This window comes from Rattus norvegicus, chromosome 14, assembly GCF_021556685.1.
Source record: "Rattus norvegicus strain SHRSP/BbbUtx chromosome 14, alternate assembly SHRSP_T2T, whole genome shotgun sequence".
Lineage (NCBI taxonomy): Eukaryota > Metazoa > Chordata > Mammalia > Rodentia > Muridae > Rattus > Rattus norvegicus.
This window is the reverse complement of record NC_141547.1, coordinates 104,316,424-104,339,946: the sequence shown is the minus strand read 5'-3', so window position 1 is coordinate 104,339,946 and position 23,523 is coordinate 104,316,424. Positions and strand designations below refer to the sequence as shown.

The 23,523-nt window shown below is 41.0% G+C and overlaps 1 protein-coding gene across 4 annotated transcripts in view; it reads left to right on the top strand.

Moving 5' to 3' along the window:
• LOC100909672 (uncharacterized) overlaps positions 1 to 23,523 on the top strand; it is a 550,676-nt gene that overhangs the window by 36,659 nt on the left and 490,494 nt on the right. Inside the window, exon 2 of one of the 4 annotated variants that reach the window (XM_087584607.1) lies at positions 17,573 to 17,629. The exons of the other annotated variants lie outside the window; for them this stretch is intronic. The gene's annotated coding sequence lies outside the window, so the exon portion shown is untranslated. The remainder of the gene's footprint in view (positions 1 to 17,572; positions 17,630 to 23,523) is intronic. 4 annotated transcript variants of the gene reach the window in all.

The following is a 23,523-nucleotide window of genomic DNA, read 5'->3' as shown; positions in this document are numbered from 1 at the left end:
CAAGAGATGGTTAGTAATTTTCGTGCCTGTTTTCCTATTTCACATATTTTTTTCCTATTTAGACCAAAGTCTACCCTATGCTGCCATTCTGACTCAAGTGTGGTTTCCAGAACTCCCGTTGTAAAGCTCTTTCAGCACCCAAGCCCCCTCACTTCCATTCTCAAACGGCTGTGTTCTCATTAGTGTTACATTTCCTTGAATTCATTTCCTTCCTACGGTACAGTGAAGTCTGCAGCCCTGACGGTGGGTTACTCTGGCCTTTCTGTCCAGTGTTTACAGCTTTGCACTGTAGCTGTCCTTTCCTCTAGATGACATTGAGGGGCAAGTGTCTAGGAAGTGTCTCACACCCTCACACTGTGTTCCCTCCGTAAACTACTGCCACAGTTACTTTACAGTTGTGTTAAATTTGGTTCTTGGACGTCTACTTCTGTATCATGCTACATGTGCAACATATATTCGTACGTATGTAATCTGTCTGTATGCATGTGCACGCAGAGATGGGATTCAGTTTAACTTGTAAAAGGACAATAGTATTCTGTGACAATCATAAAGCTCTAGTTTCACTTGCAGCAGCATTTTCTCCCCTTTTTAATTTATTTATTCTGTTTATTTACTTTTTCCTTGGCTGTTTGGATTGTTTTTCCACTGACAAGTTAAACAGAAATGCTAACTGTCTGAGCAAACCACTTCACATTTCTTTTAAATTGTATGTTTAAAACTTAAAAAAAAAAAAAACAAAACGGTTATACTGATTTCCAAATCATTCTTTCTCCGTGTGCTTTAGTAAGCATAACAACAGAGTATCGGGAGATTTTATATATTTCAAGTCTCCGATTCATAATAAAGATTGTAATTTGATAGAAAATTTAATTTGGTTAGATATATACTGAATATTTGATAGATGTCCTGAAGACAAATGTTATGTACTGAAAGCAGGCTCCTAGTTTAGCAAAGATTAAGACAGAGTTGAATCCCCTGCCTATTAGTGGTGAGCTGAGAGGATTAGAGGGGTGTATCCATTCCTTCAGGGAAGTCTAACTGGTAAGATGCAATTTACTTTGGATTTTCAATATCTTTTGGTTACTTCATCTCCTAAAAGGATAACTTGGGAAGTAAATTGCAATAGCAGCCATATCAGACCCTCCTGATGAAGAATTAGAAAAACAGATCAATATAAGCTGAAGTGTGTATTTTTCTAAATCAGTATTAGCATGACAACCAAGACGTGATTTATATGCTTAAAATATAGATTAATCATTAATGGAATTCTTGTATCATTCTTTGCGGTTAAAACATTTAGGAGTTATAATCCCAGGTGGAGGCGCCTTACGTTGTCTGTGAACTCAACATTTTAAAATTTGGTCACTCGTATTGCTCTGGCTCGGAGGGTCCTGCTTGTAAAAACATTGAAATATGCAAATATCTATAGCCATCGCAGCTCAGAACAAACCTTGGATTTATGATGTGCACTTCATCAGCCCCTGGGAGCTGAAAAGCATCTTCAGGGACCTGAATGTCCCTCTAATATCTGTAATATACAGTGTTGGGGTCAGGTGTGCACCCTCCTCCCATAATCTTTCAGTTCTTGTCCTTTCTTCTGAGTAACAAGTCTCTAATACAAGTGTCTGTTAGGAACCGCGCTGAGACTCCTAGCCGTTTAGCATACAACACTGAACAGCCATTAAGATGAGTTTTTTTTCTTTCTGATTCAGAGGCAATTTCAATTGGTGTCCTGGAGGTAAAAGAATAGAGTTCACCACCCAGTGCCCAGGCTGAAGGGTCTTTTTAAAAAAAAAAATAACCCCAAGAACAGCATTTTCTTCCTCAAAGTTTGGGAATGCAGTTATTATAAAAACGCTTTCTTAGTTTGATTGCTTATAAAATTATACATTTAAATAGTATTTGATGATTTTTGTCAATGAATTTTAGATATTGAGTTCTTAAAAGTGTGTGTGCGTGTGTGCATGCGTGCGTGTGTGCGTGTATGTGTGCATATGTGTGCATGTGTGTGTGTGTGTGTGTGTGTGTGTGTGTGTGTGTGTGTGTGTGTTGGGGCTTATTGTAGTATAATAAGATATCGAGCTTCCATGTAAATTAAGAGGAATGGGAAATTAGAGCCTTCAGGCCAATATCTTTGCTACTGAGACAGAGGGATCTACTTCCAATGTTGTTTTTGGGTGGGTGCAAGGTAATTATAACAAATTTCTGGTTCACTTTTTGGGCACTGTATGTTTTCTTTAGTTGCACTGCTTCTCACTTTTATAAGTTAAAAACTCAGTCCCTCCCCAGCCATATCACACTCGACTGAGGATCCCAGTCAGCAGAGTCTGCAGGTTAATCTTTGCAGGGGCACACAGGCCGACGGGCAAGCCTTCATGAAATTCTCTTCCAGCTTCCAGCATCCACGATTTTAGAAACTTTGAGAGTGAAAGCATTTCCTTTAACCATCTAAGAATGAAGAGGAGTTAGATTTCTCAGAAATTGAGATTTACTTTCAGAAATAATTCTGAGCCTTGTCTCAGAATAGCCTGCACTTCCTAATATCCCGCCGAGAACCTGCATAGTTGCCTAACTAGATGGGGGCTTTCTTGATTTTGCTGTGAAGATCCCAAGTCCAAATGCTTACAATGAAATCGTGCTAGTATTAGAAACTGGACTGATAAAATAAATGACAGTATCTTGTAGGTTGAGGTTTGAGTTCTGCGATTGCAACTGTAGTTGCTACAAATTACCTGAAAACCTTTTTATATTGCATTTCTTATAGCAGCATTTTACAATTGCTCTAATATGAAATTCTATACAAAGATTGTTAGATATTAATAGCAATCATTAACAACTTGATAGATTCTTGTTAAGTATATTTGCAATACATTTAATCTTATTAAACTCAGCCTTGAGTTGTTTCTTCCAAATATTAAAGGTCTTTATGAAGCTAGCAATATAAAGAAGAGATTTCAACCATTTTCGGCCAAAAATTAGGTTTAGCTTAATGGATCAATTTTTTTCTTATTAAACTGCATCTGACCAGTGCCAAGTAATACATTCAGCATTGATCTTTGTCTCACCCTGCTGTAGCTTGCTTTCTCTTTATGTACATGAAAAATAAGGTGCTGGGAATGAAAACAATGCCTGTATAATACAAATATAGAATTTTTCTCAGACTTCCACTCGGTTCATCATTTCACTGTTATTAATGCCTTGCCTGCTGCCTTTTCAGAAATGTGTTTTTAAAAAGCACATTTATTTCCATAAAGAATGCTTTCTTCTGGTGTAATTATAAAAAACATACACTATATAGTGGAGTACATCAATTGTTTCAGGGGCATGAACAAAATGTATGAGCCCTGTTCGTGTGTGCAAACAGCCTATTGAAAATATGGAGCCCTCCAGGGACCTGACCCATTCCCACCAGGGATCTGAAGGCAGCTAGTGAGGGCTGGGTCTCCATTTTGAACTTTTATTTTTTCTTCAGTAGGAAACAGAAAGATAAATGAAGAATGGAGGCACGCTTTAATGGAGATGGTGTGTATGCTCACAAGAGAGTTGAAGTGAAGCCATTGCTTTGAAGTTCTGTTGTTAGGACACTAACAGTCACAGAAGCAGCTCCCAAGCCTCTGTTTTCCTTCTTGTCTTCCCCCTTCTCTGTCATAGTCTACCGGCTCTTCAGGAAGAGCTCTCACTGTTTCCTCAGCTTGTAACATCCCTCTGCTTGAGGCTTTTCAATGGCTCTTCACTTTACCCACAGAATTAATACTCTATGCCTGGCATTGAAAGCGCTGGTCATTTCTGGGCTTCAATCTGGCATTTGGTCCTGTGTATTTCCATGCATAACTTGGGTGCTCAAAGTAGCCTTGAATCCTCTCTCTCTTTCCTGCACATACAACTCCTCCTAGTCCTTCAATCCATGATTGTATATGCTCACATTGCTTTCAAAGATAACTTTACTACTCTGCACAGAAAGGACTTTTGAGTACAAAGCCTAGGGTTTGGAGTCTAACAAATTTGTTGGAATGCATGAGAGACTGCCTGTATGACCTTGGACAATTCAGTTAACCCCAATTTAGTATCTTCGTGTTCTACAGCATATTGTAATACCATTTTATGTGATGAGATTGTAACGTTAATTCTGCATGGTGGTGAGAATCTCTCTCTGTCTCTCTGTCTCTGTCTCTCTCTCTCTCTCTCTCTCTCACTCACACACACACACAAACACAGAAACAGTGACATACAGTTGTCATCTCTCAATTAATGATTTTCCCTGTTTGTAATTTGTGTACTGTCAGACATCTTCCCTTTGTCCTACTCACAAAACAAAACAAGAAGATACTGGAAACTTGTGCCCCTCTTTCCTTTAATCAGGTCATTACATTATCTGTATGAAACATTTCTTCAGAGGAATTCTGCTTGGTGGAGGTTTACACCTTGGGTTTACACTTCTTTTTTTTTTTATTTTATGCACATTTGTGTTCACTCCCACCAGTAAATAAATGAAAACATGTCTACAGAAAACAGTGCAAAGTGTATTTGAGTTGGGCAGTTGATAAATTATTCAGGGAGATGAATGGAATGACGAGTGCCTTTCTAGAACCGTCGAATGTAGTAGCAGCTGGATCCTGTCCATCCTGGCTCCTGCATGCTCTTGTGAGCTGGTGGGCCACACAGTCCTTCCCCAGACTGGGCTTTCCTTGGCTTGTTTTCTGAGCATTTATGTGTCTTATCAAGACCTACTTCTCACTGTGATAAAGACAAATTTTATTCACATCTGATCCTCTTTTCTACCAGCAAAGTAGAAAAAGAGAGTTTATAGCTGGTAATAAACAAAGAATGTGTTCTTTTCAACAATTTTACTACTTAATACCAAGTCCATTGGAAGTTCTTTTTTTTTTTTTCTGAGACTGGTGTCTCTTTGAAGTCTTGACTGTCAACCAGGCTGTCCTTGAACTTAGATATCCACCTGCCTCTGACTCTGAAGTGTTGGGACCAAAGGTGTATGCTGCCAGTACCTGGTAGCATTCTGAAAAAGTAGCCCAAAACACACTTATTGTGTGTTATCTTTTACACTTAGGGAAATCCATGGCCAGCATGACTGAATTTAGAACCAGGGTAAGACTTTGTTCTGAATCCTGATTTTGTACATGAAAAGATCAGGCTTAGTGGTTGTCCTGATTCCAATGTTATCACTCTTGGGTCTATTAATAAAACCATTTCCTTATTTCCTGATTAAGAACTGATGCTTCACTGGGCAGTCCGTGTCAAACACCCTTAATCTCAGCACTTGGAAGATAGAGGTAGGCAGACCTCTGAGTTCGAGGTCAATCTGGTGTAGAGTGAGTTGCAGGACAGCCAGGGCCACACACACACAAATCCTGTCTCAAAGAAACCAAACAACATAACAGACCTGACTCTTCTTCTGACTCTATATTCCGCTCACATGCTAACTGTTCCAGATAGGGTGTATTTAAAGACATCTGTAGTTCCACTAAGTTATTTGTGTGAAGGGATAACATGAGATAGTTGAGAAAGAGAGAAATGGAGGTATATTTGAAGCTGTTGGCTACTTTGAGCATTTTGGGAACGTACAGTGTCAGTGTCACCAAGCAGCTTGTGAGTGAATGGAAGACTGCCACTGCCCAGTCTGACCAGACCTCCAAGTCTTATGGTTTGTTGCACGTGAACCCTGAGGCACACAGATGCTCACCTGCAGAGTGTGGGCCAGTGGATGCTTTCCTTTGTGTGTTTCCCATCAAGCCTTTCCTCAATGCAAAGATGACTTCAGTAACTAGTTGTCAAGATTTTCCTCTCTGGAGAAGTGGAATTGGGTGTTGAGCTTTTATAAATTCTCTAAAACGCCTGTATATTTTGCTTTATGAGGAAACTTTCTCCCAGAATTATAAAATGTGCTTTAGAAATTGTTGTTTGTTTGTTTGTTTGTGGCAGATGTCAAGAGCTTATAGTATGAAGGAGAATGAGCTCAACTGCAGGCATGTTGTGTTCAGGATCCTCCTGTGGAAGGGGAAAGGATTTCGTCTTCGTCCTCATGTGCGGACAGACCTTCATCTTTAGGCCCAGTCTCAGTTTTGGAGATTCTAGCATGAGAAACTTCAAAGAGAATCAGTTTTGTCTGAAAATTTAGAGTCACATGCAGGCAAAAAGGAGTGAAGCATGTATTTGCATGTAAGCAAAGGCTGGGCATGACAAAACATCTATAATTCAGCGACATGCAGATGCGTTCTTAGACTTTAAAGAAGTAAACTTGCCCAGTGTTTGTACAGCAGTTCTAGAAGGTATGGAGTAACCTGGGTCTCATTAGTGAGACAGCGGTTGCACTGGTAACAGGAGAGTAAGTCAATGAACAACTGATATTTTTGTGCATCCCACTTTGATGCTCCTTTAAATTTCTACAAGGCTATTTGAACTCAGATGAGGATACGGAGGCACGACTTGACCTGTGTGTGCATCAGGAGATGTTTAGGATTCAAGTCAATGAATAAGGGATTTGAAAGGCATGCAGGTGAGGGGTTAAGTATGTAGACTCTGGGAATGACTTTTTTAAAAATAAGTAGTAATAATTTAAATGCGAAATGTAGCATAGACTAATGAGAGGCTCATGAAATGTTTTCTGCCATATGTACTTTGGGCAAAGTGTTTTCAGAGGAATGGGTCCATGTCCAAAAAGGAGAAGGGATAGAATGAGGCAGAGAATAAACATCTATCTATATGGAAAGAAAACGTAAATACCACATCACCATCACACGCCCAGGAATTACCAGAGGTGAAGGCCTTGTAAACCGAGGAGACCACTGACTGTTGCCACTGTGATGAAGACCGTGCCTAACTCTGCCCCTGCAAGTCTTCTTCTGCCATGCGGATCATTCTTAGGACTTAGAGACTCATGGTTTACCCGGCTTTTTCCTCTGTTCCTAATCTGTAGGTAGAGGAAGCAAGTTTAAAAATAAATCCTGGCTCTGAAAGTAAGATGACAGATTTCTTGTGAACATGATGGTGACTGTTTATTTTATATAAAAAAATTAAATAACAGTGTTAGAAATGAGAAATATTTTCAGTAGGAATAGAACAGAAGCTGTGTGTTTGAAGCAGCCAATGCTGCCTTTGTAAATTGTGTATTTGCATGGGTTGGTTTGCCTCTCATATGTATGGGCAGGAGTGTCTGTGTGTTACTGAATTATAACTTAATGAGGGGGATCTCAAGCCCTGGCCCCTCATCTCACCTTCATAATATTCCACAATTAATTTGAGTGTTCTCATGTTTTGTTCATTTAAAAATTTATATAGCACTTGGAAGAATTACCAGACAAGTGTTGCTAAGAAAAAAAACAAAACAAAAACAAAAAAACAAAAAAACAAAAAAACCAGCAATCCTGGAAATGCACAGGGATGTGTAGGCTAAAGAATTAAATTAATGAATGTGCTTGGGATATGCCAGGACAATAAGGTCCCCAACAATCCTTAGCTGAGAAAACTCTGTCCTCTCAAATCCCACAGGACAAGCCCTGCGTCTTTCATTCATCATGGTCTCAGGAGTGCCTTATTTTAAGCTAGTGTGTAGATGTCTCTCTGCTCACAATAGAACAAGCGAGTCAATAAGAGATGAATAGTTTGGGAAGATGTCAACTGCTTCTGCACCTACTTTCATTACACACGGGGCATAGATACATCAAGGTCAAGCGTTACTCACAGACACTGCAGTTTGGGTCCCTGAGAAGCTTTCTCCTGAGTGGCGTGCTCTTGAAATGTATTTGCAAACACACAGCAATTTAGACTAACAAAGGCAATCCACTTTACTAATAGATTTGCAATAGCCGAAGAGATGCTCAAATTCAGGATTCAAATGCAGAGGCAAGAGGAAGGACTCAGAATTGAAAATGCAAAGCATAGCCCAACGAAACCTCACAAAGCAACTTGGATGACTCTTTCAGTCTTTGCTCCCGTTGGATTTTTTTTCCTCTCATTCTATTACATTTACTGCTCTCTCTGGTGAAATCCCAAATTACCACTTCAATTTATCAGGCTGGCACGGCCTCCTAGAACAGCTCCTAATCCCAGTGTCAGCCCTGCTCTACAAGCAGTGTTTCTGCTTTAACTTGGTTCCGAGTTGCCCTGGATACAGGCTCCCTACCGAACTCTGGCCCTCACAGGGGGCGCCTCCAGCCCGCAGGCAATGCAAATGAGCACAGGAAATATTACATTAATTTCTAGGCACTTCAAATAATAGTTAGAATGAATCCCCAACTAAATTGGTAGGGAGCAGTTAGGTGACTGCCTTTCCACTCCTGGGTAGGGTTCCTCCCTGCTGATTGACAGGCGGTCTGCATCTGAGGGGGACAACGTCTGAGTTGAAACTGCCGCGTTCATTCCCACCAGCATAGCTCTCCCTTTAGCAAGTAAGAGCATCGTGGTTGTCACTTGGGTGTATCTACTCTTAAAAATCTGCTCTTTATTTTATACACTACCATGCATATGTAAAATGGAATGTACACGTCTTGTATGCCTGAGAATATACACACAGATATACATATAGATACATAGCTATCTTGTTAGAGCCATAGGATTTTTATTGTATTTGGGGTGAAGATGGACTTGTTGAATAGCAGCCATGTTATGAGCACACTCTGCCTATCCAAATTCTGTCACCACGCAATATTATCCCTCTACCTCCATCCAACAGACACCGTGTTTATTGAGACCATCATGGCTTTTCTCGTCATACAAGAGGATATGATCTAGTATCATTTCCTACAGGATAAAATGGTCAAAGATGACCTGATACTCACTGTGGGTTCCTGAACAAAAGTCTGAAGATTCCACTGTAATTGTTGGGTGGCGTAAGAGCTTGAGTTGGCATCTAAAGGACAGACGTGTGCTGGAGCTTCGGAATCTAACTCTAAACAGACTGATGACTCAAAGAGTTAAGAAGGATGGGTTTTGGACAAGCAGGGCTCAGCTTTACTTGAGACTCTCTTTTCTAGAGCATTTACAGCAGGCGTAGAAGGTGCTCGTGTAGACAATATGCACAAAACAGAGTCACAGCTGTACAAGGTTACAAGCTCAGAAAAGAGAAAGTGAGTTTTGAATTCATGCAGACTAGATGAATCTGGCTACATAAAAACAATAAGAAGAAAATCCTCCAACTATAACTTACATATTTGGGTTGGAAGACTTTCCTCTTCTTTTTTTTGGTTCTTTTTTTCGGAGCTGGGGACCGAACCCAGGGCCTTGTGCTTCCTAGCACTCTACACTGAGCTAAAGCACTCTACCACTGAGCTAAATCCCCAACCCCTTTCCTCTTCTAAAGTACGGGCAAAGTTTTTGTATATCTACCCAACTCTTCAGAATATATGGGAATTAATTATACAATAACCCGTAAGTCAGTGAAATAAGTATGTCAGATGTGGGAAATAGGTCAGTAGAGTGAGTACATTTTGTGCAAATGTGGGTGGCTACTTCTGCATTATGGCACTGACATATGTTGTTCTTCAGTGTATGTGAGAATCATACAAAGATGATTTTTCACTATTAAAATGAGTGAAAAGTTACACTGGAACACAGAATTTCCATTTTCTATGCAGCATTCTAAATTTGGAAACTTGTCAAAATTGTCCAATATATTTTGTTTTTTGGTTTTGAAGACTTTAAAATTCTAAATGACATTATAACTAGAGAAGAGTATCTAAGACAGAGAGACTTAGCGAACATTTGCGAGTGGTCAAGAAATCGGCACTGCCAACATTCCAGGACGCTCCTGTGCTTCCTTAGCGTGATCACTGAGCTCCAGGAAGGACCACCGCCCTTGCATTAGTTTTATTTTCAGTTTATTTCTGAGTCCTACAGTATCCACTGAAGCAAGCATACTCTGACTTATTAAAGGAAAAGCTATTAATGATTTGCTAAGAAAGGAGAAAACATTGTATGGGGATGAGCGTATTTAGGATTCTTTGAATTGATTTAGAGACCACTCATAGGGAATTTCGCAGCAGGAAAGAGACCGAGATCAACACCCACACAACAAGAAAACATGGGGATTTGTAACCGAGAAGCAAGAGCAAATGGCAAAGTACTACCAGGATGGACCGTCAGTGTTGAGAGATTCTTTCTAATCTTCTTGATAGTACTCTCGTGAAGTAGGACCCATGTGAAGGAGCACTGGGGTTGGGGGAGAGGAGGAACCTGGTCATCCAGTGAAGATGGTAAAAATGTCGTAGATGCCTTAGCATGGATGACGTAGAGGCAACCTGGAGTCCCGGTGTCAGGCTATTGAGAAGGTTACTCAGGGTCAGAGTAAAGCTAGGTCAAGGAGAGAATCTTTTATTAACCCTAAGCATTGTTTTGTTACCTGCCGACGATTGAAATATTTGCTTTTAATCATACAACTATATACTAACTTCCTAAGTAAGAGTTGGCCGGTCCAGGTGGCTCCTAATCTGTTACTTGGGAGTGTGAGACAGGAGGGCAGACTGTTGTGGCAAGGGGAATTCAAGAACAGAGTGAGACCCTATGTCCAAAACAAGACCCAAGAACAGCGACAAGAAAGATATGGAATTCCTACCAAAGAAAACAAATCTTTTAGAGTAAGGCTCATGCTGCCGGTTGGTCAGGAGTCATTGGTGTGCCGGAAGAAACATCTATGCATTGTAGGTGACATGCGAATACGGAATCAGCAGTTTCCGGTGACCACACTAACAACAGCGCCAGGACATTGTAGGCACTCTTCACAAGAGACTTTGGAGGTGATTTTCTGAGCCTGCCAACAGAGATGGAGAAAAAACTGCGCTTTCCTCCTGTGAGTGATACGTGAGCTGATGGTGCCATCAGGTCTTACATACAAAAAGGAAGAGGCCACTAAGTGCACTGAGCCCACACTGAAGAGCCAGGAACATGGGGCTAGGGGGCGGTCCTGTCAGCCGAGCTCTTCCTGCTTGGATCTCTTGCTTTGGTGTGATGTAGACTCTTCAGGAGCCATCCTTTCACTTTCCATAGCTAGGAAGAGACTCCCTTCTGCCTCTCTCAGGTGGGCACAACAAACACTTCTAGTTTTATTTCCGTTGGAACCAAAAAATATACATAAAGGGGGAAAAGAGGGAGGAAGGAAGGAAGGAACTGAAGTTCAACAATCCAAAGCCAGAGAATCATACATTGTGGACATTGGCTTGAATTTTTATTTATGTTCTGAAAATTTTAAATTACATTAATTTGTGAGAGTCTCTCTCTCTCTCCCTCTCCCTCTCCCTCTCTGTCTCTCTCTCTCTCTCTCTCCCCCCGTGTGTGTGTGTGTGTGTGTGTGTGTGTGTGTGTGTGTGTGTGTGTACGTTCTCATAATCATATGCAAACATTATGTGTGGGTGCACATGCAGAGGTCAGAAAGCAACTTCTGGGAGTCAGTGTTTTCTTTCTAACGTGTGAGCCTAGGGTATTGAACTCAGGTAATAGGATTGGTGGTAGGTGCCAGTGCTCACTGAGCCATCTTGCTGGTCCGTTGTTGGGACAGCTCTCAGTGTATAGCCCAGGTTGGTCTTGAACTTACCATCCTACTGAATATCAGAGTTACAGATATGAGTTGTCCCTTCCTTCTTGATGTTCTTTTATGCCAACTTCTGAGTAAGTCTAGGGAGAGGCCATTGAAGAATCAAGAGACCACCTCCTTCCCTACTCTAGCCACCACTGCCCCATATCATGTCCTGGAACTGCAGGGAAATTCACATCAAAGATGAGGGTGAGGCTTGGGGCAGTCTCCCCCCACCCACCACCCCCGTGAGAAGACAGAAAGAGGAAGAGGGAAGATTCCTGGAGGTAAAAGTGTGGAAAGCAACAGAAAGGGGCCTTAAATGTCACACAAAACACATCTATTAAACAGGATTATATCAAGACAGAAAGTACCTCAGGTTTTTAAACACTGTTGTTTTTGGATCTGGGGATGGAGCCCAGTGCCCATGCATCTAAATCTCTAGTCTAAGCTGAGCTTCGTCTTCAATCCCTCAACTTGGAAAACTCTGAAACAGCAAAAGAAACCTGCAGAAAATGAAATATTCTATTTGTCTCCTGGGCCAGTAGGATAAAAATATCATTTTGTTCCTTTTGAGCCTTTTTCTCATCCAGTATTATTTTTAATTGTGAAGTATTTAGAGAAACCATTTGCCCTAGTTCTTGCAAGCACTCGAAGACTAGAAGTGTCTGTGTCCAATCCAGTTTTCAAACATGTTCTTGGTTCTCCTGCTGTTTAACATGTCTCAGGGAAACATGCAAAGTTCTTTTATGGGCGTTTAAGAAAAAATAATTAAAAAAATAATGCCACATGCCTCATTGAGTTATCAAGATGGAAAGGAAGAATTGTAATTAAGACAGTGCAGGTGAGAGCAGTTCTGCAAAGTCCCGGGACCTCCTCATAGCAGGAAAGCCATTCTGTGTCTTGTCATTTATAGCATTGCAGAAGTGGGACAGACAAAGAAACTATTCACACAGTGATATTCCTCTTAAATATTTACCATTACCAATATGGCGTGAGGTGGGGTCCTACCAGGTCGGTCTTTGTTTCAGAGGCCCAGCTCTTTGCTGTCACATCCATTCAAACTATTTCGAGATTTTTATATGCTTAGACTCAATCATAAAATTGAATTCAGATCTAACCTTTGCAGTGTGCGAGCTAATGAAATCACCCCAAAGGTCATTTAGTTAAGCAATAAGCACTTCAAATTGATCATGATCAGTTAAACCATCAACTCCAGGCAACGATTTTTTTTCCTCCCTCTCTTTTTTTTTTCTTTTTGTACTCACATACCAGACTCAGAGGATCAGTTGTCCCTGGTGTTTAGTATCCAATTTTCTACAGATCAGAATATAAGACATGCTCTGTTAGATTTATGATACTTTAAGATGAGTTTTATTTTACAAGTCAAAGTGCAGGTTTCAGGTTTGTTGACATATTATTATGAGCTGTGTAAGGCCTCAGTTAGAAGCTCAAAAGGAGATATGCCTGCATATCTACATTTAATACTTAGGCATTATGGGGAATTTCAACATATGTACAGATATGGATGGAGGTACCTTTATGAAAATACAATGATTCAATGTCAATATTTTAAGTCATTATTATTATTATTATTATTATATTTTTGGCTTTTGGAAACCCTGTCTGGAATGAAAATTGTGATACTCTCTTTCAGCTTCAAAAGTGCTGCGATTATAGGACTGAGTTACTATGCCTATTTTCATTTCTTATTCTTTTACAAATATTTGATAAGTCACAGTATATGCAATATTATGCATATTATTTTAATTCAAATAAAATAAAAGTTAACTAGGTGTGATATTAAAGGGCCAAAGTTATATATTCTTTTAGTTATAGATTATAAATTCTTTAAACATTTATAGGAATTTTGTGACAAAGCTTTAACATTATAGTTGTAATTCGATTTTAGTTAACCTTAAGAATAATGTGATTATTTCAAGATATGATGTAGCAACACTCATCTTTACAAAAAAGAAAAAAGGCTGATATGCTTAACTTGGAGCCAGTTCTTAGTGCATAGCCTTCCCTCGAATATGATCTGTGCTTCATTTTGTTCACTTGGTTGTGTTGGAGCACTGGGGACATTGTAACACACGTGTCCGAACGCTTCTGTAGTGAGGTTTCTGAGGACTCTGTCACTGGAGGGAAGAGCTCTCCTGCATGCGGGCTGCACCATTCCACAGGCAGGGCACTGATTCTAAGGGAAGGGCAGGAACAAGCCGACCCGCACGGGCACACTTTTTGGAGCTTACTGGCTGCTGTGACATGAGCTGCTCGACTCATGTCCTCACTGCCATGATGTGCTGGCAGGTTATCCTTTGGTTGCTTTTCTCAAGTGCTCTCTATAGAGATGAAGGCCTAGCTGAGGCAGAGAAGGCAAGAGAAATCATCTACCAAAGCATCCTGAAATAGCACCTGAGAGATGCTGTGGATGAGAATTCATTCTCTCTCTCTCTCTCTCTCTCTCTCTCTCTCTCTCTCTCTCTCTCTCTCCCTCTCCCTCCCTTCCCCTCCCTCCCCCTCTTGCCTTTCCTTCTCCTTCTCCCCCCTCCTTCCCTGTTCCCCCCTTCCCCCTTCCTCTCCCTCTCCCTCTCTCTCTGTCATTGTACTTGTATGTATCAAGTAGCATCTGTAATTTTAAACAGCGATTAGAGGAAAAAAAAGTTAAGCAGATGGTTGTGCCTCGTGCTGAACCTTACAGTAATTGTCTGCAGCTCTTGCTTCTCATGCTCCAAATATATTCATAGAATTGCCCACCCACTGTTGCTTCACCAAGTACTAGTTTTGTTTATAAAAACTTTCATTATTGAATTTCGCCTAAGACTTCCTTTGTATTATCTATGCAATGATATGTTTCGGGTCGATTTTCTGGCATAATTTAATTGGTTTTACATCCCACACCTAATGTATGAGTGTATTTTTGGCTTTGTGTTCAAAGTATGTTCTGAATCCAACCACTTGCCATCATGGCCTCAACCACTACATTCCAGGTTTTCCCACCTCAGCTAGACCACAGCTTCTTGTTTTCTCTCAGGCCCCAATCAACTCTTGTTCTTAAAAATAAGTAAACAGAGACTGAAGTAACACCCATTCAGAGCCTGCCCCACATGTGGCCCATACATATACTGCCACCCAATTAGACAAGATGGATGAAGCAAAGAAGTGCAGACCGACAGGAGCCGGATGTAGATCGCTCCTGAGAGACACAGCCAGAATACAGCAAACACAGAGGCGAATGCCAGCAGCAAACCACTGAACTGAGAATAGGACCCCCGTTGAAAGAATCAGAGAAAGAACTGGAAGAGCTTGAAGGGGCTCGAGACCCCATATGAACAACAATGCCAAGCAACCAGAGCTTCCAGGGACTAAGCCACTACCTAAAGACTATACATGGACTGACCCTGGACTCTGACCTCATAGGTAGCAATGAATATCCTAGTAAGAGCACCAGTGGAAGGGGAAGCCCTGGGTCCTGCTAAGACTGAACCCCCAGTGAACTAGACTGGTGGGGGGAAGGCGGCAATGGGGGGAGGGTTGGGAGGGGAACACCCATAAGGAAGGGGAGGGGGGAGGGGGATGTTTGCCCGGATACCGGGAAAGGGAATAACACTCGAAATGTATATAAGAAATACTCAAGTTAATAAAAAAAAATAAGTAATTCATTCACAATTTAGATTATCCATGAATTTGAGGAGAGGCAGACAGCAGCACAGGAGAGAATGGAGGGAAGAGGGGAGAATGGAGCAAACAGAGCCCATAGAAATGCAATTCAAAGTAATTAAAAATGCAAGCACTCTGGTCATTTCGTTTCTTCCCCAGGCAGTCACACACCAAGTCCTCACTGTGGCCTGCCTCTCTCCTCCATCCTCCCTAACAGTCCCTGCTCCTTAGCTTTTTCTCGTCTGTGGCACTCATAGCCACCTTGGAGTTGTTGAGCACACGCCTGCTGTCTCTTCCGCATCCGGACCTGCAATATTCCGTCCTCTCTTGCACGTGTTTCGTGCCTTCTAGGTTTTGCTCAGATTTGAATTCACATGAGATAATTTTCAAACAGTAATGTTCTTCTGATTTTGCTACTTTGGACTTTAATGAGTAGAAAGTTCCATTTCTAATAACTTTACAGCTTACTCCTGTTCCTGTTGTTTTCTATCTCTGTTTATCAAAGTAATTAAGAGAAAAAATTTCACTTGTGTTTATACAAAATGTGATAGTCAGTTGAACATTTCATTGGTTGTCAATCTAGAAGAACTGCACAGACTTAAGCTGATTAGAAGACCGAGCGACTGTGACAGTGCAAGGAGAACTTTCCCAAGTACAGAGATGAGTTATCTGCATCAACTCCTGAAGGAAGCGGGTCATTCATCGTTTGAAAAATAAAACATATCCAACATAAAAGGACATCATTAGATCTAGAACTGCTAAAAGCAAAGCAAAACAATAATTCATAACCCTGTAGTCAGTCTAGCCATTCCTGTGTCATCAGCACGTTTTCTAGATTTGGTTTATAAAAACAGAAATAACAACAACAACAATATTTTGTCAAGTTTCGCTTTCTTCTGTTTACACACTGAGTTTTTGAGCCAGCAAATGGTCCTGGTGATTTTCGTGGTCAACTACTACTCTATGTCAGCTCCAATGCAGAACAGCCAGAACAAATAGTGACTTAGAGGAAGTCAAGAATTCTGACAGTAACTTGTCCTCATTGATCTGTGTAACTAAGGATGGTGGGGATTCTTAGAGGACAGCACATACTACAGTATGATACACCTAAGTTGACCAGTTGCACATTTTGTTGTGAGGTCTTTCTGTGACACCTTAGGGAGGATTTGGACCTCTTTCGGGACTCTCTTTGAATAGAGTGAGTGGAATCATGGCCCAAGTCTCCAGCAATTGTCCTGTGTTTCCCAAAACTCTGAAAGCCAGTATCCTTCCTCTCAGTTCTTCACAGTGATGATAAAACTCTTCACTTTGCTTGCTTAAGTGTGCGTGCTCTAATTTTCTTGATGATTTAATGATTAGCATGACCTGTCATTTTGATAAGTTTAAAAAAATGAAGGAGATCTTAATTTCTGCATTGCAGGGGTAGGGGTGGGAACAGGGCAGGGAAAAGCATCTGATATGAAAGGGCCACATGTGGACTCAGAGGCACAATTCTCTATGAGGACTTGTGTGGAAGATGGCTTTAAATTAAATATTAAGACAGAAAAAAATGAGGTCTGGGCTGGTTGTCACTGCACAGAGGAGACCTAAATTGGGATGTAGCACTGGGGTCCCCAGCCCCACCAGCAGGGAGAGGAGGCAGCAGGGCTGCCTGTGGAGGGGGTGGGGTTGCAACTTCATTTTCCACTGACATATTTTGTTGGCTGATTAATAGGCTGACACTAATTTAGGTCTCAGAAGACTAGAACATTCTGTAACAGGGTAGAGAAATGGGGGGAGAAACAGAATGTGGGATGTCTTGGAATTTGGGCCTAGGGAAAGCCAGGGCATATTTTAAAGATCTTACCCACTGGCATGTTGAGAATGAAAAAGCCAGAGCCTTAAACAATTAATTTTGCTAATCATGCAATCTAAATTATCACACTTAAGTATCTCAGTGTTGACCTGTTTAGACAATATGCCTTAATACACAGGGGAGTAGTTCCAGTAGATCATGTTTAAGTTAGCTAATTAATATTAAAAGCAGTGTGGAATTGACTAACAGGTAATTTAATCAAAAGATAATTAAAACTATTGGAATTTATAAATTATTATTTAATTAATATTAGTTAATATTATAATTTCCAAAGTCTAAGTTATACTGATTAAAGGGTTTTCTCATAAATACCACTGAAAATTAATTACAAATTAATATAATCTGCTGAAACATCCTCTTAATGGACTTCCAGCTAGTCTTGACTTTTATAATAAATAAACATTAGACCCCATACTGTATCCGTCCTCCTACATTCATTAGGTAGAGAGTGGGACTCTCAGTCCCCTAGATCTTTAAGGGAATCCACATGTACGGTAGCATCTTAATAACTGTCTGGCTCTTTTGTTGGTTTGCAGAGATGTGAGGCCAAAGAACTATGAAGTTAGATGAAAGCTGAGGGAAGAGTCAGTCAGGTAAAGCTCATGTATGATTTTTTTAGATGAGACTTCTTAATCTGTTTTGAATGAGGTTCCAGAATATAGCTGAGAATTTATAGAAGTGGCCTAGGTCCTTCCTCTGCACAGAAGGACCCAAAGACTGTGATTGAATCTGTGGATTCAATCATTATTTTAAAAAAAATGATTAAAAACCTGCCTATGCTGACCACATGCAAACTTTCATGTATGTCTGTGATTCTGGTTATCAATCTCAGGATCTCTTGAATGCCCAATGCACACTGAACCATTGAGTTTTGTCATTATTCCCTAAGCAATACAATATTAATACCCTTTATTTTACAATTGCATTGTGTTATAGATTATAAGCAGTTTATAGATGATCAACATGATGTTATATACCACCCATGTGAAAAAACAATTCTATTTTGTATGAGGGATTTGAAGGGTCTTTTGTATCTGCAAAGAGTTCCGGAACTTTTCTCCCACAGACTACAAAAATGACTGTCTTTTGCCATAGTCCCACGCTGTAAAGTGAGTTCCACAGGGACAGTGTGAAAGGATTTGAGTTGCATGCTCAGATGCTCTGGAGAGGCTGTGAAAGTCACACAGCATTTGCAGAGAGAATGGAGAAAGAAACAAGCCCTGAGATGCGGGGTGGAATCTTTTTTTTTTTTTTATTTTTTTTATTTTGTAAGATTGGATTCCATTTGCAATTATTTGCATATCTATGTCAGGGTGTGAATAGGTGCACAGGATTACAGTTGCCCTCAGAGACCAGAAGTGGGAGGTGGAGTTATGGATCCTGTGAGCCCACCTGATGTGGGTTCTGGGGACTGAACTCCAATCCGGTACAAGAGAAGTCTGCACTTGTAATGGCGAGGCGGTCTTTTCATCTCCTTTTTTATCTTGCTGTAGGAAAGCAAGTCATTGCATGAAGCAGGCCACATTGAAATGGCGAATGCCCTCAAGAGCCTTGGAACAGTGTCCAGATAATTCTTTGCTGCTACTTCTCCTAGTATTTTGTTTCTGAATGTGAAGGTTCTGGAACGTGGAAATAAAAAGCAGAAAACTGAGCCAAAGGGACAGATCTTTGCTTATTGAGGCTCTGTGCTTTTGCCCATTTCCAATAAAGAAAATATGGAGGCCCTCTTGCTCCCCCCCCCCCCCCCCCAGTGTATAGCATCTAGCACTGTTGAGTTTGGCCTGTAAATATCAAATGACCTTTCTGCTGGTATCGATGAGGCAGTTAGATGCTGAATGGGCTGTTGTATAGCCTAATACTACATAGAGCAGCCCCTGGCTGAAATGTATATGCAGTAAAGACAGATTTATTGCTGCCTTGAGTTTCTCTTTGAATTTCCAAGATTTATCTGAGCTTAAGGTCTCAACATTGGTTTCAGGCTGCTGCAGCATTTTTCAGAATTCACACTACACCAGGATCTTGGGACTAGTGCTAAATTCCCTTTGACGAACATATGCTTTTGGGCTCTCGCTCTCTCTAGAGGCTGTGACTGAAACGGGAGGTTATGGTCTTCATTTTGTTTTAGTAATTTACCATGGGCCAGTATCAAAAATGGTGTTTCTTAATTGGAGTATTTTTGAAGAAAGTAAGGAAGGAAAAATCTTTTCCCTTAAAAGCGAAATCCCTGTAGACGTAGATAAGCCTGACATTGAGCTCTTGGAAAGAGGCAGTCAGTGGGAATGCATCAGGTGAGTTCATTTCTTCAGCTCAGCTTTAATAGCTTATAAAAAAGATTGATTACGTTCTTGTCTGATAGATCAATGGTGAAACCCCACTTCCCTCCTCCCCTCTTCAGTGTGGATCCTAATGTACTTTGAGGCATGGCCAACACCACCATTTGTGAGTGGCTGGCCTTCTCCAGCTGTGAAGATGAGAAATCCACTAAGTATTTTCAAGATACCTTGATGGCTTTATTGTTTCATAAACATTCTCTTATCAGAGATGACTTTAGCCCAGATGAGGATAAACATGATGACACTCAAACCTTATGGAAGCTTCATGTTTAAACCTCGAGGTTCCAGACTTGACTTCTAGTCTTTTCTGTGTATCAGGAATTAGTGAATAGGTGAAAGTGGTCTTGGGGTTCAGCTCTGTACCTCACAAGCATGCAAAAATAACTTGCATTTATTTAGAAAATATTTCAAATTTTAAATGCTTGTTTTATGATGCGTAAAGTCATGTGTATTCATGGCTATCATGTAATAGTTTCCTGAATGTTTATATCATGCACTTTATAAGCTAGACACCCCGATCTTCTCAAACTAGTTTTTGGCTGGGAAAACTATTTGGTGACAAGATGTTGCTGTGCGCACTAGGCTCAAGATGGTTCTGTTTTAGCCTCTCAAGTGCAGGTATTCCAGGTGTGTATCACCAAACCTGGCTTACCATATATTGCTTTTTTCTGATGAAAGCATTCTTTTAGATTTTGGAGCATATATTATCAGTATCTGCAGTCATTCCAATAGGTAACAACCCAGGCAACCCTGAAGTCATACTTACCTGTAACTGAGAATCTTGCTTATTCGTGTGGTAACCAACACACTACTCTCAAGTCTTATGTCACCAGCCAGCCTTTTAATATCCCACACATGAACGAGATCCTGCAGCATGAGTCTTAACATAATCTTCTCCAGTTCATTCACGGAGTCACAGATGATAAGATTTCACTCTTTGTTTTTTTTTTTCTTTATATATAGCTGAATAGTATTCTAATGTGAGTACATATCACATGCTTCTCCCCCTCCCCCGAACTGGAGACTTCTAGGTTCTTCCATTTCTTGGCTGTTGTGACTAGTGCTGTAAAAACATGGACGCTGCCTCTTTACCAGACTGACTTTTATTCTGTTGAGTATATTCCTAGCAGTGGGCTTGCCAGATCATATGGCTGTTCTATTTTTACTTTTGCGAGGAATTTCTACACTGTTTTCTGTAACAATTTTACTAATTTACATTTCAAGCAATGGATCCCCCTTTTCTGAGTCCTTTTAGAGCTTATTACCTGATATTGGACATTCTTCCTGAAGCATTTTATAGTTTCCTGATGATTAGTAAATGGATGACTTTTCAGATACCTTTTGCCCATATATACATATTTTTATAGATTATTGTAAATGCAGTGTTTGTTATTTGTTGTTAAATTGGTGAGCCTTTTCTACTTCTTAACCCACTTGTTTATCATTCGTTTATAAATATACTAGATGTGTAGCTGGGATTTAGCTCACTAGCCTTTCTGCCCTGAGTTCAACCCCAAAGCACCACAAATAAAACAAAACAAAGTAAAAGCACAACCCAGGGAGGTAACAGCTCTTTGATCTCTGTGATCAGGTCCTCATCACTTTTCTGCACTCACACTTCCCACTCATAGCCTGTCTCTTTGCCTCCCTTTAAAAGGAAGGTAAACATCCCCTAGAAAACACAGCCTACCTTCTTTAACAAAGCTTGTAGTCCCTTTTATAATCCTTTACATGTCACTTCTTTTTTCAATAATTTCTTTTTTTAGTCACTTAATATCCAGGTCAAAGCCCCCTCACTCCTATCTTATAACGATACCCTTAAAAATCCTTCTCATTGCCCCTTCTCCTTCTCAGAGAAGGAGTCCTCCTTGGTTACCACCCACCCTGGGACATCTAGTCCCAGCAAGTCTTGGCACAATCTCTCCCACTGAGACCCAACCAGGCAGTCCAGGTAGCAGAAGGTGATCAATGGCACGGAATAGAGTCAGAGAGAGCCCTAGCTCCACTTGATAGGGAACCCACATGAAGACCATACTACGGATGTGGAGGGGCCTAGATTCAGCCCCTGCATGCTCCCTGGCTGGTAGCCGGTCTCTGTGAGGCCCCATGGGCCGAGGTTAGTTGACTCTGTATCTTCGTGTGGTGTCCTTAACCCATCAGACTTGCTCAATTCTATCGCCAAGTCTTCCACAAGACTCCCTGAACGCCACCTGATGTTTGGCTGTGGGTCTCTGCGTCTGCCTCCGCCTCCATTTGCTGCTTGATGAAGCCTCTCGGAAGACAGTCGTGCTGGGCTCCTGTCTGCAAGCTTAGCAGAGTATTACGATAGCGTCAGGGCTTTGCTCTCACATGGAATGGGTCTCAAGTTGAGGCAGTTCTTGCTTAGCTGTTTCCCTAGCCTTTGCTCCATTGTCGTCTCTGCATAGCTTGTAGGTAAGACAAATTTTGAGTTGAAGGTTGTATAGGTATACTGATGTCCCTTGACTCCTCTGAAAGTCCTGCCTGGCTACAGGAGATGGCCACATCAGTCTCTAGTCACTAGTGTCCCATAGACTCCCTGGATCCTTCCCCTGTCCCAGGCCTGGTGACTTCTTCCTTTACCTTAGGCAGCAGTTCATTCTCAGGTGTCCTGCAGAGCCTGCTTGGATTCCTCCCAGGCTCATCGCCCTCATTTTCGACCTCACAGGACTCCTTGTTCTAGACTTTACATGAGAGCTCTATCGGTTTACCTGACTGCTGGGTGAATGTGAGGGCAGACGCTAAGCTTCCTCTGCTCCCTCTGTCACCTAACAGCAATGGCCAGAGTCCTGATAAACAGAGCTTCTGATACCTGGTAGGTCCTCCAGAGACTGTCACCGCACTGTTCGTGGGCGTTGGGCATGGACTATCCAGCCGTGCTTCGGATTTAGTCAGCAAGCAGAACATTTAATATAATTTAATGCCTTTATGCTACCTCCCATTGGCAAGTAACAGAATGAATCTAGGAGTTACTGGTATAACAAAGACCAGCTTTGTTTGCAAATCTCCTCTTCTCAGTGAAAATCAGGACATTTTCTTTTCCTCCTATCTTGGGAATGGGTGCTGGGAAGAGTGTAGACACTGGGAACAAAAATGGCTGCTTAAATTACTTCCAGTAGAGAACCAAGAAAGAAGACCATAGGATTATAAGAGTCAATATAGTGTTGGGCAATATGGCTTTATTGAGGAAGAAAGATCTATAATCAATGCTGTGATGAGATTAAAAGACCTTGTCTACACGACACCAGATACTAGTTGTGCTTACAAATAAGAATAATTGTGTTAGTAGCTACGGGTGTAGTCAGTAAGTTGGTGCCCTTTTCTTTATTCCTAGGTGAGCCCATAGGTGCGAAGGAAGAGCAAACTCTGTCAGGGGTCTAGCTAACCCCATTATTAGCCTGTATGGCAGCCATCCATTCCTCTGAGAGGACACATAGCACAATAGCACACAGTTTTCGCTCTTCTCAGTTTCCATGGTCCACAACCACAGTGGCGAGTGCCTTCACTTTGGAACTTTGTCTTAACGGGTAACTTTGGAGATGAAAGTCATTAGTCCTGCCTGCCACAGCCTTAGGCTTATAGTACTAATTTCTTTCTAAAAAACCACTTTAAATATTAGAATTTTCTAATTAAGGAGGCTCAGGAAATAAAGCATTGCCTCTGTAGGGAGATGGCTTTGCTTCTTCTGCTAGAAGATGGACAGAAGAGAGGAATACACAAAACCTTTATAGATGCTTTTATTTCTATTTCCCGTGAGCAGTTTATTGTCATATTTTAATTGCCATGAATTAAAATGTGAACAGTGATTACAGTCTATTTTAGAACCAGTATTTTCTGATTAAACCTTGAAATTTCTTTTCTTAAAAGCATTATTGAAACGAAGCTATTAATGAACACCTTTGATGGGCAGTAAGGCATTCTCTGTGAATGCCTCTTAGCCTTATCTAGGCCAATAATCTCTTTATTAGAAACATTTGGTATTTTCCCATTATCCCAAGCGGAAGCATGTTTAATACTCACTTTAGAAAACACCTTCAGCACAATTCCCCAATTGTTAGTAAACGACAAGACCCAGGGGAATGCTTTAGAATAAGGTGATACATATCTCGGAATAGACATGGTTGACAGGACTTAGC